The sequence below is a fragment of the Triticum dicoccoides genome, chromosome 2B (genome assembly GCF_002162155.2).
Source record: "Triticum dicoccoides isolate Atlit2015 ecotype Zavitan chromosome 2B, WEW_v2.0, whole genome shotgun sequence".
Taxonomy (NCBI): Eukaryota; Viridiplantae; Streptophyta; class Magnoliopsida; order Poales; family Poaceae; genus Triticum; species Triticum dicoccoides.
Genome location: NC_041383.1, coordinates 384593423 through 384613332, shown reverse-complemented (window position 1 = coordinate 384613332; position 19910 = coordinate 384593423).

Sequence of the window (19910 nt, the reverse complement as noted above, 5' to 3'; positions counted from 1 at the left end):
ACCTTGGTTGGGGGTGGCATGCATTCATAGCTTAGGATTCCCTTCGTGCCGACATGAGGGGGGGGGCTGCTAGCTACTTCATAATTTGCTAGGTGAACCTCGGTTAGGGGGCATGCATTCATAGCTTAGGTTTCCCTTTGTGTTGACACGAGGGGGGGAAGCAATACCGTGCGCTTTGCGAGATAGGTGCCACATCTAAGTTGCATTTGGTATTTTAACATCAAACCACCCTTTTCATACATAAATTTGGTCCACATGCAAACGTGTTCGTGTTATGACCCTCTCCCGCGTCATTTTTCGCCAAATTTATGAACATTAGACAAGTCGGGTGACGCAAAGACACTGTTCACTCGAACTAACCATGTACCACATCGGTGCCCCTGTCACACACGCATCCGCACAGTACATTGGGCTCCACGAGGCTTCCCCTCTCAAAAATATCTACCCCTACAGCTTTTTTCTGTTTGATAACACACAGTTATTGTATTTTGACCGTGTGTGGTGTTTCTTGTTCCCAATCCCGCCGGCATCCCTCGAAAATATCTATTTGCCTTGAGAGTTTTTCTGTTTCATAACACACGGTTGTTATCTCCGGACCGTGTGTGATACACCATCATCAAAATTTTCAATAGCCCCGGCATTTCACTCCTACGCCTGACTCCCGCATAGTAAAATTTTCAGTACCCCCATCATTTCCTCAAACACACCCCCACCCCCCTTCACACACACACACACACAAAAACCTCCTCAGGTGCGCGCGCGCACACACACACCCTCCCTCGCTCGAAACCCTAGCAAGGTCCCCACCGCCGCCGCATGGCCTCAATTGTCAACATATGCCAGTTTGCCCATGCAGCTTACCCACCAATCTCCATACCCAGGCCGTCGTGAGTTTCTTAGATGACGCCTGCCAAACGCCCCCTTTCCCATAGATCCTGATCCCGACCCCCCACTCCAGAGCGTCGCAGCCTAAGCCCGGCTACGCTTCCTGTTGGGGATATTACCACTAGGCGTGAACCGGCCTGCTTGGGCCGGGATAACTTCATTAGTGGTATGAACAGGTGAAGGCCCAAGGCCTGTAGCCGGTTTAGACCCTGTAGCCGTAAACCGGCCTGATGTGCAACTTGTATTGTAAGTTAGGAACAGAGAGATACCAACCGGGATACGAGTATGGACTAGTTGGGACTCTATGGACCGACGGGCGTCACCCGTGTATATAAGGGGACGACCCGGCGGTGGTTCAGGGGGAGAACGACAACTCGAGTCTAGGCGAAGCTTGTTTGCTCCCTAGCCATCGAGACCACATCAATTCCATCGCAACTAGACGTAGGCTTTACCTTCATCGAAGGGGCCGAACTAGTATAAAACCCTCGTGTCTTTGTGTCCGCCTTAACCCCTTCAAGTAAACTCGTAGCGATGGCTCCACGACTAAGTCCTTTCGCTAGGACATCTGCCGTGACAAATCCACGACAGTTGGCGCCCACCGTGGGGCTATCGCACGATGGTTTGACGATCTTGGAGGGCAAGCTCAAAGGACTCGAAGGCTATGCTGTGGGCCAGATGACCAAGAGTCGTCGTGGCAAGATCTACATCGACGATGCAGGATGGGGTCCCGAGGCCGATTCGATTGAATACGGGTACCGGGTCCCCTTTGGTGGCATACACGTTTTCATCGGCAAGATCGGTGAGTCGGGGCCTGAGCCGGACATCTGCATCGACCTCGTCGAGACGGCTCAGCGTGCGAGATCTACCCAGGCTAAACCGGCCGTGAAGCGTGCCTTCGTTGGAGTCATCCACGGAGGAGGGCGTGAGGACGAGTCAGAACACGGTAGCGAGACCGTCGTCTATTCCGGCGACGAGTCCTCGACCGGAGAGACCGAATCACTATACCAGTTACAAGACGACCAGGTTAGGGACTGTTCCGATGGCGACAGTATTCCGGACCCCCCAGGCCAGGTCAACCGGGTTGGAATATTCATGGCCGGCACATAGGCGGCGAATCACTCTTCGACCGTCGCAGCGATGCTCTCCGGATCAGCAGTGGCAGCAGCAGCCGGGGCAGGAGGCCTTGTGCGCCCGCCGGTTCAAGTTCTATCTGATCTGTTTGATGCACTAGCCGCGCTTATGGCAGAGGACAATCCGGCGGATCAGGAGGCCCATAATGCAAAAATTGCAAAGGTGAGAGAGCAGATCGTGCAAGCCAAAGCGGATCTGGCCGCAGAAAAAGACAGGATGGCCGCAGAGCGGGCCGCTTTGGACACTCAGGCTTATAAGCTCATGCTTGACCAGAACGCATCACAGGAGGTCTTAAAGCGGAAGCACAGATCACGCCTGCCGTTAGGGTTTGATCCCCGGAATCTCTTTCGCACTCCAGGAGCTGGACCCAGTAATCCGCCATAGCACCTGGAGACAAACCGGATTGAGGCACCAGGACCAGGGGGACGGTCCAACCTCGCCTGATGGAACCTCCTCAGCAGAACATTGTGATTCTTCCGCCAGTCCAGACGCCCCCAGGTCATTATTCTAATCCTATGGACAACCTTGTTGCAGCTGCCGCGCGATTAGAGGCTATCCCAGTTGAAGGGGACTCTCCGCAAGCGATAGAGACGCATCGGGTTAAGGAGCTTCTCCAGACCGCGCTGATTCAGCAGGAAGCATATTCATACAGCCGTGATCGGATTCACTCTACGCCCCGTCCAAGCCGGAGCTATAGCAGGCGCTTGGATGAACCGGCCATATCGAGCAATGCGCGAGGCCGTGAAACGGCCCGTGGCAATAACCTGGCAGGTGGTGTTCGCGATGCTCAGGATGTGGTGGACCGGGCCCGGGCACGGAGGGAGGCCGAGTTAGCAGCACAGGATGATGCGGGTCAACTTACACCAGTTCGCCCTACCACCTTCGCCGGACCAGGAGTCGCATCCGCTTTGGGAGTGCCTTGTTTAATCCCCGCTTTACGCAATGTGCGCCTGCCCAAAGATTTCAAGGGTCCACGCAAGGTGCCGAATTACACCACTGATTTATCCCCTGAAGCGTGGATAGAGAGTTATGAGATGGCCATGGAGATGTTAGACGTGGATGAGACCGCGTGGGCAAAATACTTCACCATGATGCTGGAAGGCACGGCTCGTACCTGGTTGAAGAGCCTACCGCCCAATTCTGTCGGCTCATGGGCCCAGTTGCGGGCCCGGTTTATCCAGAATTTCAAGGATACGTGTAAGTAGCCCAAGTCCATAGTAGACCTGGCGGCCTGTGTCCAGGGGGAAGGAGAATCAACGACCCATTGGGTGCGCCGCATTTCGGAAATTTTGCACTCGTCCGACAGGATTAATGCTAACTCTGCGATCTTAACCCTGGAAGGCAACTGCCGGTTTGAGCCTTTAAAATTGAAATTGGGACGCATGAAGCGGTTCTGTAATGACATGGGAACCCTCATGGCCGCTCTAGTGAAGTATGCTGATTCGGACAGTACCAAGGATCCCGAGACTGATGATGATGAAGCAGGGAAGGGAAGGAAGAATAGCAACTCCAAACAGCAGCAGTACAAACCGGCGGGTCATGGAAACGGAGGCAAGCGCAAGGCGGATGGCAGCATGGACTTTGTGGCCAACACTAATGCACAGGACAGGGGGCAGCGGCGCAGAGGTAAAGCGGCAAATCGTAATGGGGCTCCCAATCCTAACGCAAGCCGCTTGAGTTATTTGCTGAATTAGCCTTGCCCGAAGCACGGGACGAAGGAGGCGCCGGCTAACCATCTTTGGAAGGATTGTTATATCATGCAAGAGTTTAAAAACTCTAATGCCTTCCGGTATGATCACGGGTCAGGTGGCGGTTCAGGATCCAGTTTCCATGGGCCGGATCACGATGGAGCTTCCGGTTCAGGTCGCAATCAGGGCGGTCACAATCACCAGAATAATCAGAACGGCCAGCAGCAGCAGCAGCAGCAGTCGGGTTATCAGAGCCAGCCAAAATAGTTGAACAATGGGCAATATCATGTTTTCACAACTAGCTTGGATAAACGCGACCGAAAACTCCACAAGCGAGCGGTGAATTCTGTTGAACCGGCCTTACCACGTTACTTGCGCTGGTCGGAGCAGCCTATCGTGTGGAGCAGAGAGGATCACCCGCCCCGGGTTGATAATCCGGGCCAGCTAGCATTAGTGGTAGACCCTCAGGTGGGGGGTTATAAATTCACCAAGGTACTCATGGATGGAGGAAGCAGTATTAACATATTGTACTATGAGACATTCCGCCGCATGGGTTTAACAGACAAAGATCTCAGACCGTCTAATACGGTGTTCCATGGTGTGGTGCCTGGCAAATCTGCATATCCTGTTGGTAAGATAGCCCTGGACGTGGCTTTTGGGGACGAGCACGACTCCCGGTCGGAAAAACTAACATTTGAGGTGGTGAAGATCCGGAGCCCATATCATGCCTTGTTTGGCCGGCCGGCTTACGCCAAGTTCATGGCGCGGCCTTGTTATATCTACTTGCAGCTCAAGATGCCGGGTTACAAGGGGACAATAACGGTTCATGGGAGCCGTAGGGTCGCTTTGGAATGTGAGGAAGGTGATGCGGCTTATGCAAAGTCGGTTTGTGCCACGGAGGAGTTGAAGTACTATAAGGACAATGTTGATCCGGCGGATATGACTCCTTTGAAGAAGCCGACTACAGAGCATGAGTCAGATCTGAAGTTCAAATCGGCAGCTGAGACCAAGCTTGTTGACTTCGTGCCCGGTGATTCATCTAAGCAGTTCACTGTCAGTGCCAATTTGGATCCCAAATAGGAAAGCGCGCTCGTCGAGTTCATCCGTGAGAATCGGGACATCTTCGCATGGAAACCATCCGACATGCCAGGTGTACCGAGGGAACTCGCTGAGCACACTCTTAATGTGGATCCTAGGTATAAACCGGTGAAACAATTCCTCCGCCGGTTTAACGAAGAAAGGCGAAAGGCCATTGGAGAGGAAGTGGCCAGGCTTTTGGCAGCTGGCTTTATCATTGAGGTGTTCCATCCAGAGTGGCTTGCTAATCCGGTGCTGGTTCTTAAGAAAAATGGCACTTGGCGTATGTGTGTGGATTACACAGATCTTAACAGGGCCTGTCCAGCGGATCCTTTTGCCCTCCCCCGCATTGACCAGATCATTGATGCCACGGCGGGTTGTGAGCGTTTGAGTTTTTTGGATGCATACTCTGGATATCATCAGATCAAAATGGCGGTTAAGGACCAGGAGAAAACAGCGTTTATTACTCCCTTTGGAGCCTTCTGCTATGTATCTATGCCCTTCGGACTCAAGAGTGCCCAAGCCACCTATCAACGGTGTGTACAGAATTGCCTGCATAAACAGATCGGCCGCAATGTGCACACCTATGTGGATGATATTGTAGTAAAGTCAAGGCAGAAGGAGACGCTGGTGGATGACTTGAAGGAAACCTTTGACAACTTGCTGGTTTACAAGATGATGCTTAATCTGGCCAAGTGTGTCTTTGGTGTTCCGGCAGGCAAGTTACTGGGTTTCCTGGTGTCTAATAGAGGAATTGAGGCTAATCCGGAGAAGATTACAGCTATCACCTCCCTGGCTAAACCGAAGTGCATCAATGATGTTCAATGTTTGGCGGGCCGAATCGCCGCACTAAGCCGGTTTATCAGCCGCCTCGAAGAGAAGGCCATTCCTTTGTACCAAATGCAGAGGAAGACGGACCATTTCATTTGGAGTCCGGCTGCTGATGAAGCATTTGAGGACTTGAAGCGGCAGTTAGCCAATCCGCCTGTTCTTGCAGCTCCGGTCGACAAAGAGCCACTATTATTATACGTAGCAGCCAATGCTCGGGCAGTTAGCGTGGCTATTGTGGTGGAACGCAAGGAGGCAGGCAAGGAATATCCGGTTTAGCGGCCGGTTTATTATATTAGCGAGGTGCTTATTGAATCCAAGCAAAGGTATCCGCATTGGCAGAAGCTGGTCTATGGTGTTTTCATGGCCAGTCGGAAGTTGAAGCAGTATTTTCAAGGGCACCCCATCACAGTGGTCAGTTCAGCTCCCTTGGGTGATATCATACAGAACCGGGAGGCGACTGGCCGGATTGCCAAGTGGGCTATAGAGCTTGGGCCACACGGACTGAAGTATGTGCCTCGGACGGCGGTGAAGTCTCAAGCACTTGTTGATTTCATCAATGACTAGATGGAGCTACAAGCACCAAAGGAGAAGCCGGATCACACATATTGGACTATTCATTTTGATGGATCCAGGCAACTGGAAGGCTCGGGGGCTGGAGTCGTGTTAACTTCCCCACGAGGCGATAAGTTTTGTTATGTTCTCCGATTAATGTTCCCTTGCACTAATAATGCAGCTGAGTATGAAGCCTTGCTCCATGGTCTCCGGATGGCTAAAGAGATGAACTTAAGCCGGGTTAAGTGCTTCAGTGACTCGGATCTCGTGGTTCAACAGGTGTCTGGCACTTGGGATTCTAGGGACCCGCTCATGACTGCATATCGTCGGGAAGTGGATAATATTGCGGGTTGCTTCCAGGGTTATCAAGTGGATCATGTGGACCATCGGAAGAATGAAGCGGCGGACGCTTTAAGCCGTTTGGGCTCTCAGCGCAAACCGGTCCCGCCTAATATCTTTCTGGACGTGTTGCACAACCCGTCAGTCAAGCTCCCAGGTGAAGCGGATTTGGCTATTCCTGATCCGGAGGCTCAATTGGTGGCAGCATTGCATGCTATTCCGGATTGGACAGTTCCTTATCTTATGTACATGAACTGGGGGGAGTTACCAGAGGATGAGATTCTAGCCAGGCAAATAGTCCGGCGATCCAAGTCTATGACGATTGTCAATGGTGAATTGCACCGTCGTAGTGTATCAGGGCCATTTCAACGTTGTGTTTCTCCTGAGGAAGGCTGTGAAATCTTAAGAGAAATCCATGAAGGGGATTGTGGACACCACGCCGGTTCAAAGTCTCTGGTGGCAAAGGCGTTTCGTCACGGGTTCTACTGGTTGACAGCGCATGCTGACACGGAGGACTTGGTTAAACGGTGTGATGGATGTCAGAAATTTTCAAGGCGTGCTCATGTGCCGGCTCAAGAATTGAGGATGATCCCAATAACGTGGCCATTTGCAACTTGGGGGCTGGATATGGTCGGACCTTTTAAAAGATCCAAGGATAAGAAAACCCACCTTTTGGTGGCAGTTGACAAATTTACCAAGTGGGTTGAAGCGGAGCCTGTCAGCAAGTGTGATGCAGCAATAGCGGTGCAGTTCACTAAAAAGGTGATTTTCCGGTTTGGCTTTCCACACAGTATCATTACTGACAATGGTACCAATTTATCTAAGGGCGCTATGAAGGAGTTCTGTGAACGAGAGCATATCCGGCTTGACGTGTCGTCAGTGGCACACCCCCAGTCCAATGGACAAGCAGAACGAGCTAATCAAGAGATCTTGCGAGGCATCAAACCCCGGCTTATGGTCCCATTGCAAAGAACACCAGGATGTTGGGTTGAAGAGCTACCATCTGTGCTATGGAGTATCAATACTACGCCAAACCGGTCCACGGGATACACGCCATTTTCATGGTCTACGGAGCAGAGGTAGTTCTCCCTAGTGATATCTGGCATGATTCGCCTCGGGTGGCAGCTTATGTCGAAGCGGACAATGAGACAGCACGGCAAGACGCTTTGGACCTATTGGATGAGGAGCGTGATATAGCAGCTGCCCGTTCGGCGATTTACCAACAAGATCTTCGTCGCTATCACAGTCGCCGGGTTAGAACCAGAACTTTTCAAGAAGGAGATTTGGTGCTTCGGCTCATCCAAGACCAAACAGATATACACAAGTTATCCCCACCCTGGGAGGGACCTTTCGTGGTCAGTAAGAATCTTCACAACGGGTCGTACTATCTGATTGATATTCGAGAGCATAAAGACTCACGTACATCAGAGGAGGAGACTAACAGGCCGTGGAATATAGCTCATCTTCGGCCTTACTACACTTGAGCCATCGGCTCTATCTATGTACATATCATGACAGTGTACATATTATCTTTGATATAATAAAACCGGAGCCTCAGCTAAAGCGGGGTCTCTGTCTTTCTTATCATGCATGGTTACATGGAGTGGCTCTGTTTTTAAAACGGACTCCGGTTTACCCCTTGACATTTGCTTTTTATACATCACTGGGGGCCTTGGTCGTGTCCGAACCAACGCGACACCTTTTGATAGGCGACAGCCACCAGATCACTTGGGGACATGGTCAAGTCTGAACCATTCACACCTCTTGGTCGGCCTAAGGCCACAAAATCACTTGGGGGCTTGGTCGAACCCGAACCATTGCCACGCCTCTTGATCTGGCATATATGCCACGAATCATTTGGGGACCTGGCTGACTTGAATCATTGTCACTCCTATTGGGGGCTTGGTCCTGTCCGACCATCGTAATACCATCTGATCAGCTCAGTATAGCATATTTTTGCAAACAGTTTTTATCATTGCCTTGGTTTCCATGGTATTCTCATGGCTTGTTTGTTCTTAGTTTTTTTGTTGGTTTCCTTTTATGTCAACAAACACCTTTTTGTTTTTCTAGTTCAGCCTATGGATTTGATTCCCCTTTAATCCGGAGAAGTATGCCCGGTTTATTTTTATTTTTTCCTGTTAACATCATGGAGTAACAAGGGGGTTTATATTGACCCAGTACGGTCTATACGGGAGCTGTTTTCTCCCCCCTTGTTGACGGTAATGGTTTATAAAACCTCCGCTCCAAAGCTTGGCTAAACCAGCTTCATGCCAAGACATGGCAGGAAATATGAATGGAGGTTTTTTTTCGAACAAAAGCTTCAGTACTTATGCACGAAGGCATATTGAAGATAGAAGTATTAACTATCCTGTTACAAGGCATCACGGTGCCCGAATAAAGATCATTTGTTATCTTGGAAAGATCCAAGGACAGCTATACAAACCGGCTCCCGGTTTAGGCCTGCTCCTCGTCATCATCTACTTCAGCTTCTTCGTCCCTGCCCATTGGCTGGAAATCAACAGTGGTCCAGTCGAATCCCATTAAAGCTTGGAAAACAGCCTCTTCATGTATCAGGGAAGACGGTTCAATATCAGGAGCGTAAGTGTGCTTACGGATTGGAGGGATCAGATTCTCCGCTTCAAGAGTTGGGGCAGGCATTCGCTTGTTCTGGTCATTGTATTGTACTTGATAATGCGTCAAGTCTGCCTCTTCAGCTAGCTGACAAGCCAGAGGGCGCACTGCATGGTTTATTGCCCTTAAATCCTCTTCGTTGAATTCAGAGCCATCTTCCTTCAGGCTGGGATAGCCTTGAGATGCTTCCACGGGGTCGAAATCTGGCACCCATGCCTTTGCCCGGATCAAGGCGTTAATAGCTCCGGTTCGAGCAGCAGATTTCTTCAGCTCCTCTATCCGGGCCGGAAGCATCGACAACATGTTAAGAGTGTCCTGGATTAAAGAAGGTGCCGGGTTGTTATGAGAGGTTGTGGTGATGATCCGCTGGGCTCCGGTATATAATTGTTCCACTAAGGTGTAGGCAGCCTTCAGTTTCTTCTGCACATCGTTTCCCAAGTGCCCGATGCGTGTGCCTACAACAATATAGGGACGGTTTCAAACCGGATTTACGCTGCAGCAGGTTCAAATTATCACAAAAGTTAAAAGGAGCTTACCAAAGATCGCAGCGGTCATGGAGTGTATTTGCCGCTTTACGGACGTCAGTTCATCCGCTACCGGTTTAAGGGCAGCTTCAGCATTTTCCGCTCTTTTGGTTAAAGCGGCCGTCTCAGTGGCCCAATCAGCCCGCTCTTTCTTGAAGCCTTCCTTCAGCTGTTCAGCGGTGCTCAAGGCGCTGGTTAATTCTTCCTTTGCCTTGTCTGTTTCAGCTTGTTGAGTTTTCAAGGCCTCCTGCAAATCAGCAATCCGGTCATCCTTGATTCTCACCTCAGCCTGCATACAGACAACATTTAGCTTTAAACAAGCGGTCCAAGAAATTGAAGTATCAACCACATAACAAAGTTATACGCCTGATACTTGGGGGCTAATGAACCTTCAGTTTTCAAAAGTTACTAGATTGCAAAGTCCCAAGCTCAATACAGGTATTTGACTTGGCACTTGGGGGCTAATGGCTATTTGCTCAAATTATGTTCTAAGGGTAGTTTTCTGTTGGAGCTCCGGTCTAATTCTGCTAAGTTAAACCGGCCCTTGGGGGCTATATTAATGGATTTCAAAAGTGTTGAGGATCATATTCAAGTCCCGGTTTGACGAAGGCTACAAACCGACCCTTGGGGGCTAGGAGGATTGATGCAAAGGCAGTCAGTAAAGAAGTAAGTTACCTCAAATTTATCCCTCATCATTTTTACCAAACCAGCTTCATAGTCACGGCTAGTATAAAGCCGGTTTAGATAGCCGGAATGAAGATCTTGGGCACTCAGAGCAGCATATGTCTCCAGTTCAACATCCCATTTTTCTTTATTCAGAGCGGAAAAATCCTCTTTTATGGTATGCTTGGTTAAGGTGACAGGATTCCCAGGTTCAAAGCGGCCTACACCGGTAATCACAACATCATCATCTTTGGACCCGCCGGTTTGTGTTAGTGTGATCGGTTTGTCAGCAGGACTGTGGGATTTCTCAATCCGGACGGAGCTGACAGGCGGGTCAGCAGAGACTGAAGTATTAATAGTCCTCTCTTCGGGAATAGCATCGTCTTGTAAAGGAGGATCATTGGGAATATCCTCAGGAGCAAATGCTTCAAGATCTGGCGTTTTGTCATGTTCTGGGGCTACATCTTCTTCAGCCGCTTTATCCAGGCGGGCTTTCTTGCTCGGTTTAGGTTTGGCCCTGAAAGAAAATCAAAGAGTCAAGGAAAAGCATAAGCCATTACATAGTATACTGGAAGCATATGTTCAGCTTAGCTTACCCAAGAACCATTTTTAACGGTGGCAGCTGAGTGGCCGACGATTCACCAGAAGATGAATGAGAAGTAACCTGATAATCGGAGTCGGATGGGTTAAGAGGTTGACGGAAGAAACCCGCTTTAGGATGTAAATCAACAAAAAGGTCAGAGACCTCGGAGCGGCGTTTTCGAACCGGACTGTTTGGTAAACCGGTGGAGGTAACTACCTGGCCACTGTGCCGGGTTGTGCGGCGAGCTTCATGTTGCTGAGTCTTCATAAGAAATTTAGGATCCAAATAAGCAAGAGGATGAGAAAATTTAACTTTCCGGTTTGCCTGTCGAAATTTTGGCAAAGGCAAGTTTTCTGAATCGGAAGAGAGAATAGTTACCTCAACGAATTCCGCATTGTTGGCTTCAGCGTCGTCCTGACAAGCATCATCATCAACAAGGCGTGTAAAAAATAAGCCAAGCGAGTCAAGTTCTACCTCAAGGTCCGGGTTACCCACATCGTCATTAATAGATGGATCAGATGAAGCGGTGGTTTTTCTCTTGTGAGCTGGCTTCTTGATAACCTTGGTCTTGGGACGGATTGGCCGCCCTGCTTTCTCCGTTTTGTCTTGAGAAAGCTTCTTGCTCCAAAACGGATTATCGCCCTGGATCAGCAGTAATTAAATGTCAAACAGATAAAGCAGTAACCGGTTCAACAATAGAGCAATTAAAATCTTACCACTGGCGGTTTGTTGGTGGTGCAGTAAGGAGGCAGACCGGTTTGAGCACAGAGGTGCTTCGGTTCATTCAGCATCTTTTTTACAGATTCTGTGACTTCATCATCGGGGAGTTGGATTTTAGTGTGTCGGAGTGGGTCATCGACACTATCAGTATACTTGCACATCAAACTGGAGCGCCGGCTCAGAGGCAGTATGCTCCATGATATCCAACAGCGTGCAAGATCTATTCCCGTTAAGCCTTTGGCCATAAAAGCTCGGAGCTTGGACAGTTGCGGAGCGTATTTAATTCTTTCCTTGGCGCTTAGTCTTTGTGGAAAAGGGTGCGTGTTGCTGAGCCGTTCCGGACGGAAGCCAGGCAAGGGATTTTCATTGTCAGGAGAGGTATCCTTGCAATAAAACCAAGTTGCATTCCACTCCTTGGGGTGAGTATGGAGTTTGACGTGGGGATAAGTGATCTCCTTCCTCTTCTGAATGGCCATACCGCCCAATTCAGTGTTGGGGCCATCGGTGAATTCAGTGCGACGGTTTAAATGGAAGAGGTCTCTAAACAACTCAACTGAAGGCTCCTCTTGAAAGTATACCTCAGAGAGCACTTGAAAGTGGCATAGATTGGTAACAGAGTTGGGGCCAATATCCTGTGGGCGGAGCTGAAAATTGGCTAACACATCCCGGTAAAATTTAGAGCCGGGCGGTTTGAAGCCCCGGGCCAAGTGATCTGCGAAGACCACAACCTCTCCTTCCTGGGGGGTGGGAGGACATTCATTTCCAGGAACCCTCCAGTGGATCGTATCTTTACTGTCTAAAGCGCCGATCAAGACTAGATCGTCCAACTGTGATTCCGTGACGCGAGAAGGAGCCCAATTGCACTCATACACTTGTTTGGCCATGGCGAGATCTACAAGAAATAGGTGATCCGGTTCAAGAACACGCTGGGTAAAAGAAGGTGTTGATCTAAACTACGATAAACCGGGGACAGTACCTATAAACCGGTCTTCCACAATGCGACATCATGTGGATTCTGGCGGTTCAACCAGGGGACTAATGGTATATACCGGTTTAGTAACTTTTTTCTATGATAAGTTAAATCGCCTGACCTAAGCATCGGAAGAAATTGAAGCTATGGATAACTAGGTATGCAGAAACAAGTTTCACATGATCTTATCACAGCCGCGGATCTACCGCGAGCTCACAAAAACAGAAAATATTCCGAAGAGTAAGGCAGAAACAGAAGTGAACCATTGAGCGGGTATGTGCGAGAGATATATGGACTTAGATGAGAAACTACAGGTGGATGTTTAAAGACTACTACTAAACGTAGCAGGGATTCACAGATTCATTCAAGGTCAGAAAACAGGTATGAGCATGCGACGAACATAGCACGAACATGGAACCCTAAGAACAGATCTAGGTCAAGAAGAGGAGAAAGCTTACCGGGAACGGAGAAGATGCGGAAAGATGCCACAATGCTCTGGTACGTTCAGGTTGATGCAGCGGCCCAAGACGAGGCAGAGGTCGACGACGGTGTCGGAGCTCCAAGGCTGGCGACGCGAGGAAGACGAAGAAGAAGGGACGAAGGGAAAGGGAAAGAAATGACCCTTCGGTCTTATTTATAAGGCAACAGAGCTAGGTCAAGTGCGCGGATCCAGGAGCTATTGTTAAAAGAGGGCGTTATAAATGAAAAAAAATCATGATGACGTCATGCCGGCTTACAGCAACCAGAAATGATGACGACACGGCGGTTTACCAATTACCCGAAGATGTCCAAGACACTAGATTTTGTGAGGGATTGACATGAACCAGTTCAAATCAATCTGGGGCCTAATGTTGGGGATATTACCACTAGGCGTGAACCGGCCTGCTTGGGCCGGGATAACTTCATTAATGGTATGAACAGGTGAAGGCCCAAGGCCTGTAGCCGGTTTAGACCCTGTAGCCGTAAACGGGCCTGATGTGCAACTTGTATTGTAAGTTAGGAACAGAGAGATACCAACCGGGATACGAGTATGGACTGGTTGGGACTCTATGGACCGACGGGCGTCACCCGTGTATATAAGGGGACGACCCGGCGGCGGTTCAGGGGGAGAACGACAACTCGAGTCTAGGCGAAGCTTGTTTGCTCCCTAGCCATCGAGACCACATCAATTCCATCGCAACTAGACGTAGGCTTTACCTTCATCGAAGGGGCCTAACTAGTATAAAACCCTCGTGTCTTTGTGTCCGCCTTAACCCCTTCAAGTAAACTCGTAGCGATGGCTCCACGACTAAGTCCTTTCGCTAGGACATCTGCCGTGACAAATCCACGACACTTCTCGTGGAGCTTGAGGAGCGACTGGCCCAAAAGAGGTGGATCACGGTCTCTTCGCCCGACGTCGCCAAGGAAGCTGATGACCATTACTGGCGGTAGGCACTCAATCAACGGGCTAGAGTATGCGGGTATGTCGCTGGCGCCGGATATGACAATGAGATCATCGTCAGCGACGGCCTGAGGCAGACTATGTCACAGGTTAAGTGGCCTACCCCCAACCCCTCGGGTTCAACCATCGCCGTCATCATCCATGGCCCCGCCGCTGATCTCCTCTGTCTCACTATCAACAATTTTCCATACTACATCACCATCGAGCCCCTTTTGTCATTTCTGAAAGACATGTTCTGCGCCGCTGGCTTGGGATCCACAGCTTCCAAGTTAGACCTCATCAACGGCAACCATGAGGAGGGCACCCTCTCCAGCTCTTCCAAGGGAAAGAGCCCATCTACTCTTCCAAGGGGAGAGAGCCCTTCTGCGACATCAGGGAGGGCACCCTACAGTCGTGCTCTTCCAAGGGGGAGGAGCCCATCTGCAACAACATGGAACACATCCAGGATCTATGCTCTTCCCACGGGAACGAGCCCATCTGTGACAAGTGAGGAAACCCATGATTTGTTTTGCCATGCCTCTTCATAGGGGGGAACCCATGATTTGTTTTTCGAGTCCCTTTTGTAGTGTAGTGAGAATATGCCCAGTTTTAATTGCTATATTTTGCTGTTTCCAGTATGCCTTGTTTATTTTAGTTGTTCACAATGTGATGCTCTATATGTGCAATTATTTACTATAGTACATTTCATCAATCCAGTTTTAAACATAGCGATAGGGATGCATATATTTGCTTGATGTTAATTCTATTATAGCTAGCATATGCCTCTTTTAAAGTTTTTTGATTGTTTGGTTGTTTGTAGTTAGCATATGTCCAGTTTCAAATGCTATCTTTTGTTGTTCTTAGTATGCCTTGTTTATTCTAGTTATTCACAACATGATGTTCTATATGTGCAAGTATGAACTGTGCAGTTCAATTTCATCAGTGCAAGTTTCAATAGACTACATTTGGTTACTGCATCTTGTAGTTAACACGTCTTTCCATTTTTATTTAACAATAACCAATGTACTTATACCGGCACAATACAAGTTTGAATGGTTGTTTGCTTGTTGATAAATGTTAGGCCTATTGCAGTTAACACACCTTTCCACTTGTTTTGCTTTACTAGTGTGCTTAAACCTTCACACTGAAGCTACCTTTTGGAGATTATTTTGTCTACCATGGATAATTTTGGTTGATGTTTAGCCTGTTGTGCTTAACATGCCTCTCGATGTACCTACACACGACAATTTTGGGAACGATTGCTATTTCCCATCGAGGTTAGTTTCATCACATGGCTTATATATACTCACTGTTTAGGATATCGGTAGCTGGTACCATATAGGTCGGGGGCTGATAAGGGAATAATCGGTGAATCGGACTTTTAACTGAATATATGTGTAACCCATTTATTGTTAGGTTAACTAGGGTCGTATGTAATATATCTGAGGCTACATAGCAACATGCACTATACTTAATGTTTAAATATGCAATCCTAGGCTACATAGCAACAAGAAAGAGTGTTACCTTAATGTTTTGATGATGTCTAGATATACGTGGATACTCAACTTAGCTAGTGGTTAGAGTTAGTTTCTAGCTCATGACTAACCCTGAACTAACTCCAATACTCCATCCAAAGAGGTGTTTGGATGACAGGTTTAGATTGATAATAAATGCACTTGGAGAACTAGCTCCAATTAGCATCTCTTGGATTGGATATTTTTTGGGTGGTTGGATGCAACTAGCGCAAACTAGCCCTCATGTTTGGATATACTTTAGGGCTATTTGAGCCCGAACTAGCTCAAACTAACTCTAACCCATGGATAAGACAGTAGTTAATCAGCCGATAATTTGTAAGAATGCAACAAACTCCTTCCGGCCCATAATATAAGATGTTAATTCATCTAATATGTGAGTATATTGGATGTTATAAGATATTATAAAGAGTGTTGTACTACATCATTGTGCAATTGTTGTTTAGCTTCTAATATTAACTTGGTGCTTTTAGGTACATATGTCATTGGTAAAGATCCGCGCTTCTACCCTTTCTGCGTATGGGGCAATGAGATATCGGTGAACCAGCATCAAGTGAGGAAGATGATAAAGATTGTTAGTAAAATGGGTCAAAAGATGGCAATTAAACTATTTGTTTACACTTTATCCAAGACAACAATGAACTACATGATGGTAAGTAAGAACTCTGCAACCTTCTTTTTACTGCCCATAATGAGTTGTGTCAGATGACAATGTCTGAATCTTTTTCCTTTGTAGTGGTTGCCAAAGCAGTTTACTCAAGATTACCTCTCAAACTACATGATTGGTGCGCATGCAAAGGTTAAAGTATTTCTACCAGAACACGATGATTATCTATATGTTTTCATGAAGACCGTGAAGGATGGGTGGTCGGCCATCACAAGGGGTTGGAATAGAGTCGTGCGTGCCTTCTGCATGGAGGAGGGCACAATATGGGCATTCCGCTTCACCTTGTTCAGCAACCAGAATGTATTTCACCTCTTTCTTTACCGTCTTTAATAGTACAAGTATACAACTGTGGTTCATCATTCTTTATTTGGTTCTTATGTAATTCTTGAACATATGTACCTATGAATCGAATAATGCATTGGTTGTTTGAACCTGATGGATGTGAATAAAGCTATAGCATACATTCAAACTCAAATCCGGTACAACTTGAAATAGTAGCAATTAAATTACGGTAAAATTATGCTCTCCGGGTCGTTACGGCACACACGGTTGGTAAAACACAAACGTTTGCGATATACACCATAACCCGACACGATTCACAGAGAGGAAACGTGTGCAAGCATGCATACAGTTGCCGTTTGCAAAGCGTGTGCGATGTCAGACAACATCACAAATGGTGTGGGCAAACTAAACATTTGTGATAGTTGCCTTATCATACACGATTCGCAACCATGAACTGTTTTCGATGAAGTATGCATCGTAAACATTGCACCACAGAATAGCGTGTGCGATAGTTGTCGTGTACGACGATGTTACGATGGTCCGACGTTTCGTAATCCTTTCCAACACTCGTATGACGATTGGCTAATCTCATTAATTAGTTATCGCATATGGTTTGGGAAAAGCAAATGTTTGTGATTGTATGCTTATCATACATGTTCTATAATAGTGAACCGTTTGTGATGGGTCGCGCATCGTAAATGTAGCACCACAGAATACCGACTGCGACGGAAATGTGAGAACAAACAAGTAGGAGTATTGTATATGCTTCTTGGCTCCCTATCCCCGACGGTTTCTGGGTCATGTGGGAAGGACCCCCTATTGCCCACACTCACTTGGCGACGGTTCCAAATGGCGTCGCGGAAAGGGGTTAAAAACCATTTGTAGAGCACCGACGCGTACCAGTGAGCAGTAGTACAAGGAGGGGCCTTGAGACATTCCAATCTCTATTTTTGTGCAGATCAACTAAAATTAAGCACCCCAGTTTGCAGAAACACATAAACATTAACAATGGGACTAGTTGATGAAACATATACTAACAAAGAGAAGCACTTTCTTTATCTACATTGGAAATGAAATGATAGAGAGGACACTAGCTCTATTTTAACTGTATTATTACTTCATTTTATCAGTGGCACTAGGGTCGAGCAGGTGGCAAGCGAGGTGTACCGTGTGTCGCAAGGATGGAGGCCGGGGGTGCTTAGACTGGGATGCCAAAGCTGGCTCTTTCAGTCCCTATCTTCCCCCTGATGTTTCTGTGGTAGCTTTTGGGTTGTAATCCAATCTTGGTCGAGCTGGGGCTACGTCCCCCTACCTGCCAAACTTATGTGGCAAACTTGTCTCCTGCTAGTACTCAGTCTATTCTAGTAGTAGTTGCATAATTCCTTGTTTACATTAAGATGTTGTCGGAAAATGGTTCTCTATGGTTGGGTTTCTTTAATAAAATTGGAGGAAACCCCCTCTATTGATATAAAAAAATCAGGGGCACTAGCGATGCCAAAACATTGCCTCAAATTAATAGTGCCACTAGATTAAGGTGAAAAATAATAACATTACTGCTTTATCATGGCAGTGCCAAAATAGTAGCACAAGAGCAGAGTCAGCATGCAGGATCTTTGGCAAACGGTCGGACCAAAAAGGAACATACCTCATGATGGGAACCATATCTATAGTCAATGCCATCGTAGAAGGGATAACACCAGTCACCAACATGGATGATTCAATTAATGGGACCTTTTTGTGTAGTTCACCTAAAATGAAGCAATGTTTGCGTCATGCAGCTAGCAAGTACTTGGTCCCATGAGCTAGCAGCTTCTTCTTCATTAGGTGCAATAAAATTGAGCAACATCAAGGTTGATCGTGAAGCTCGTGGAATGTTCAACCATAATTTGGATATCATTTTGTTCAGTTCAACTAAGATCAAGTGTGAAATGTATATCTCTGTTTTATTGCAACTAATCCAAACCTAGTCGAGTTGGGGCTGCCCCTACCTACCTAGCTTATGTGGCGAACTTGTCTCCTGCTAGTACTCAGTCCGTTCTAGTAGTAGTTGCATAACTGCTCGTTTACACTAAGATGTTGTCAGATTATGGTTCTCTATGGTTGGGTTTCTTTAATGAAATCGGAGGAAACCCCCTCTTTTGATATATAAAAAAATCGGTGGCACTAGTGGTGCCAAACCATTGCCTCAAATTAATAGTGCCACTAGATTAAGGTGCAAAATGATAACATTATTGCTTTATCATGGCAGTGCCATAACAGTAGCACAAGAGCATAGTCAACATGCAGGATCTTTGGCACACGGTCAGACCAAAAGGGAACATACCTCATGATGGGAACCATATCTACAGTCAACGCCATCGTAGAAGGGATGACACCAGTCACCAACATGGATGATTAAATTCATGGGACCTTTTTGTGCAGTTCACCTAAAATGAAGCAATGTTTGCATCATGTAGTTAGCAAGTACTTGGTCCCATGAGCTAGCAACTTCTTCTTCATTAGTTGCAATAAAATTGAGCAACATCAAGGTTGGTCATTAAGCTCGTGGAATGTTAAACTATAATTTGGATATCATTTTGTGCAGCTCAACTAAGATCAAGCATGAAATGTATATCTCTGTTTGCACAAAAAGGTGGAAAGGAGGGTGACTAACATGTGATGAAACATATATCAAATGAAAAGAAGCATGTTTCTTATCTGAATGGCTATCCTACAAGGACAATAGCAATTTCTAAAGCAGCAGCATTGCTAGATATTAGTGTGGGCATTGGGATTAACTATGACAATCGTTAAATACAACATTACTTTAATGGTGCCATTGCTTCATTTTACCAGCAACATTACATTAACAACTGCTAAACAGTTGGTATTTGGGCACGAGAGAGTAGGCAGACCAGGACAGTTGCATTTCGAATGAAAGAAGCAACTTATCTTAATGGGAAATTTAGCAGGACATTAAAAACAGTGCCATTGATTCATATTACTCGAGGCATTACATTGAAAACAACATTGGTTTAACGTGTCCCTACTTTAACAGTGGGACTACTACATTTTACCAGTGGCATTACTACATAAGAGGGGTTCGGGGCAACAAACATCCCAACGGGATATCTGGGTTGGTCCCATTTTTGTTCAGTATAGCCACCTTATACTGTGTGAGGCTAGCAAACCTAGTGCTGGACATACTCTATTGACTTGTCCCCCAGTCCCCACTTTCTTTTCTTTTTCAGCCAATAGATTGGTTTATATCGAGTTTGTACTGCATTTCCCTTTATTTCCCTATTAGACCAAGAGACCAGTTCGATAGCCAGTCTCTACTACTTTTCGCCCCCAGTATTTCCTCTTTCGACCAAGTCCTAGATTTAGGTAACAAATCTTCCCCCGCCCCCACCCCCTTTCTTCCCTGTTTGAACCA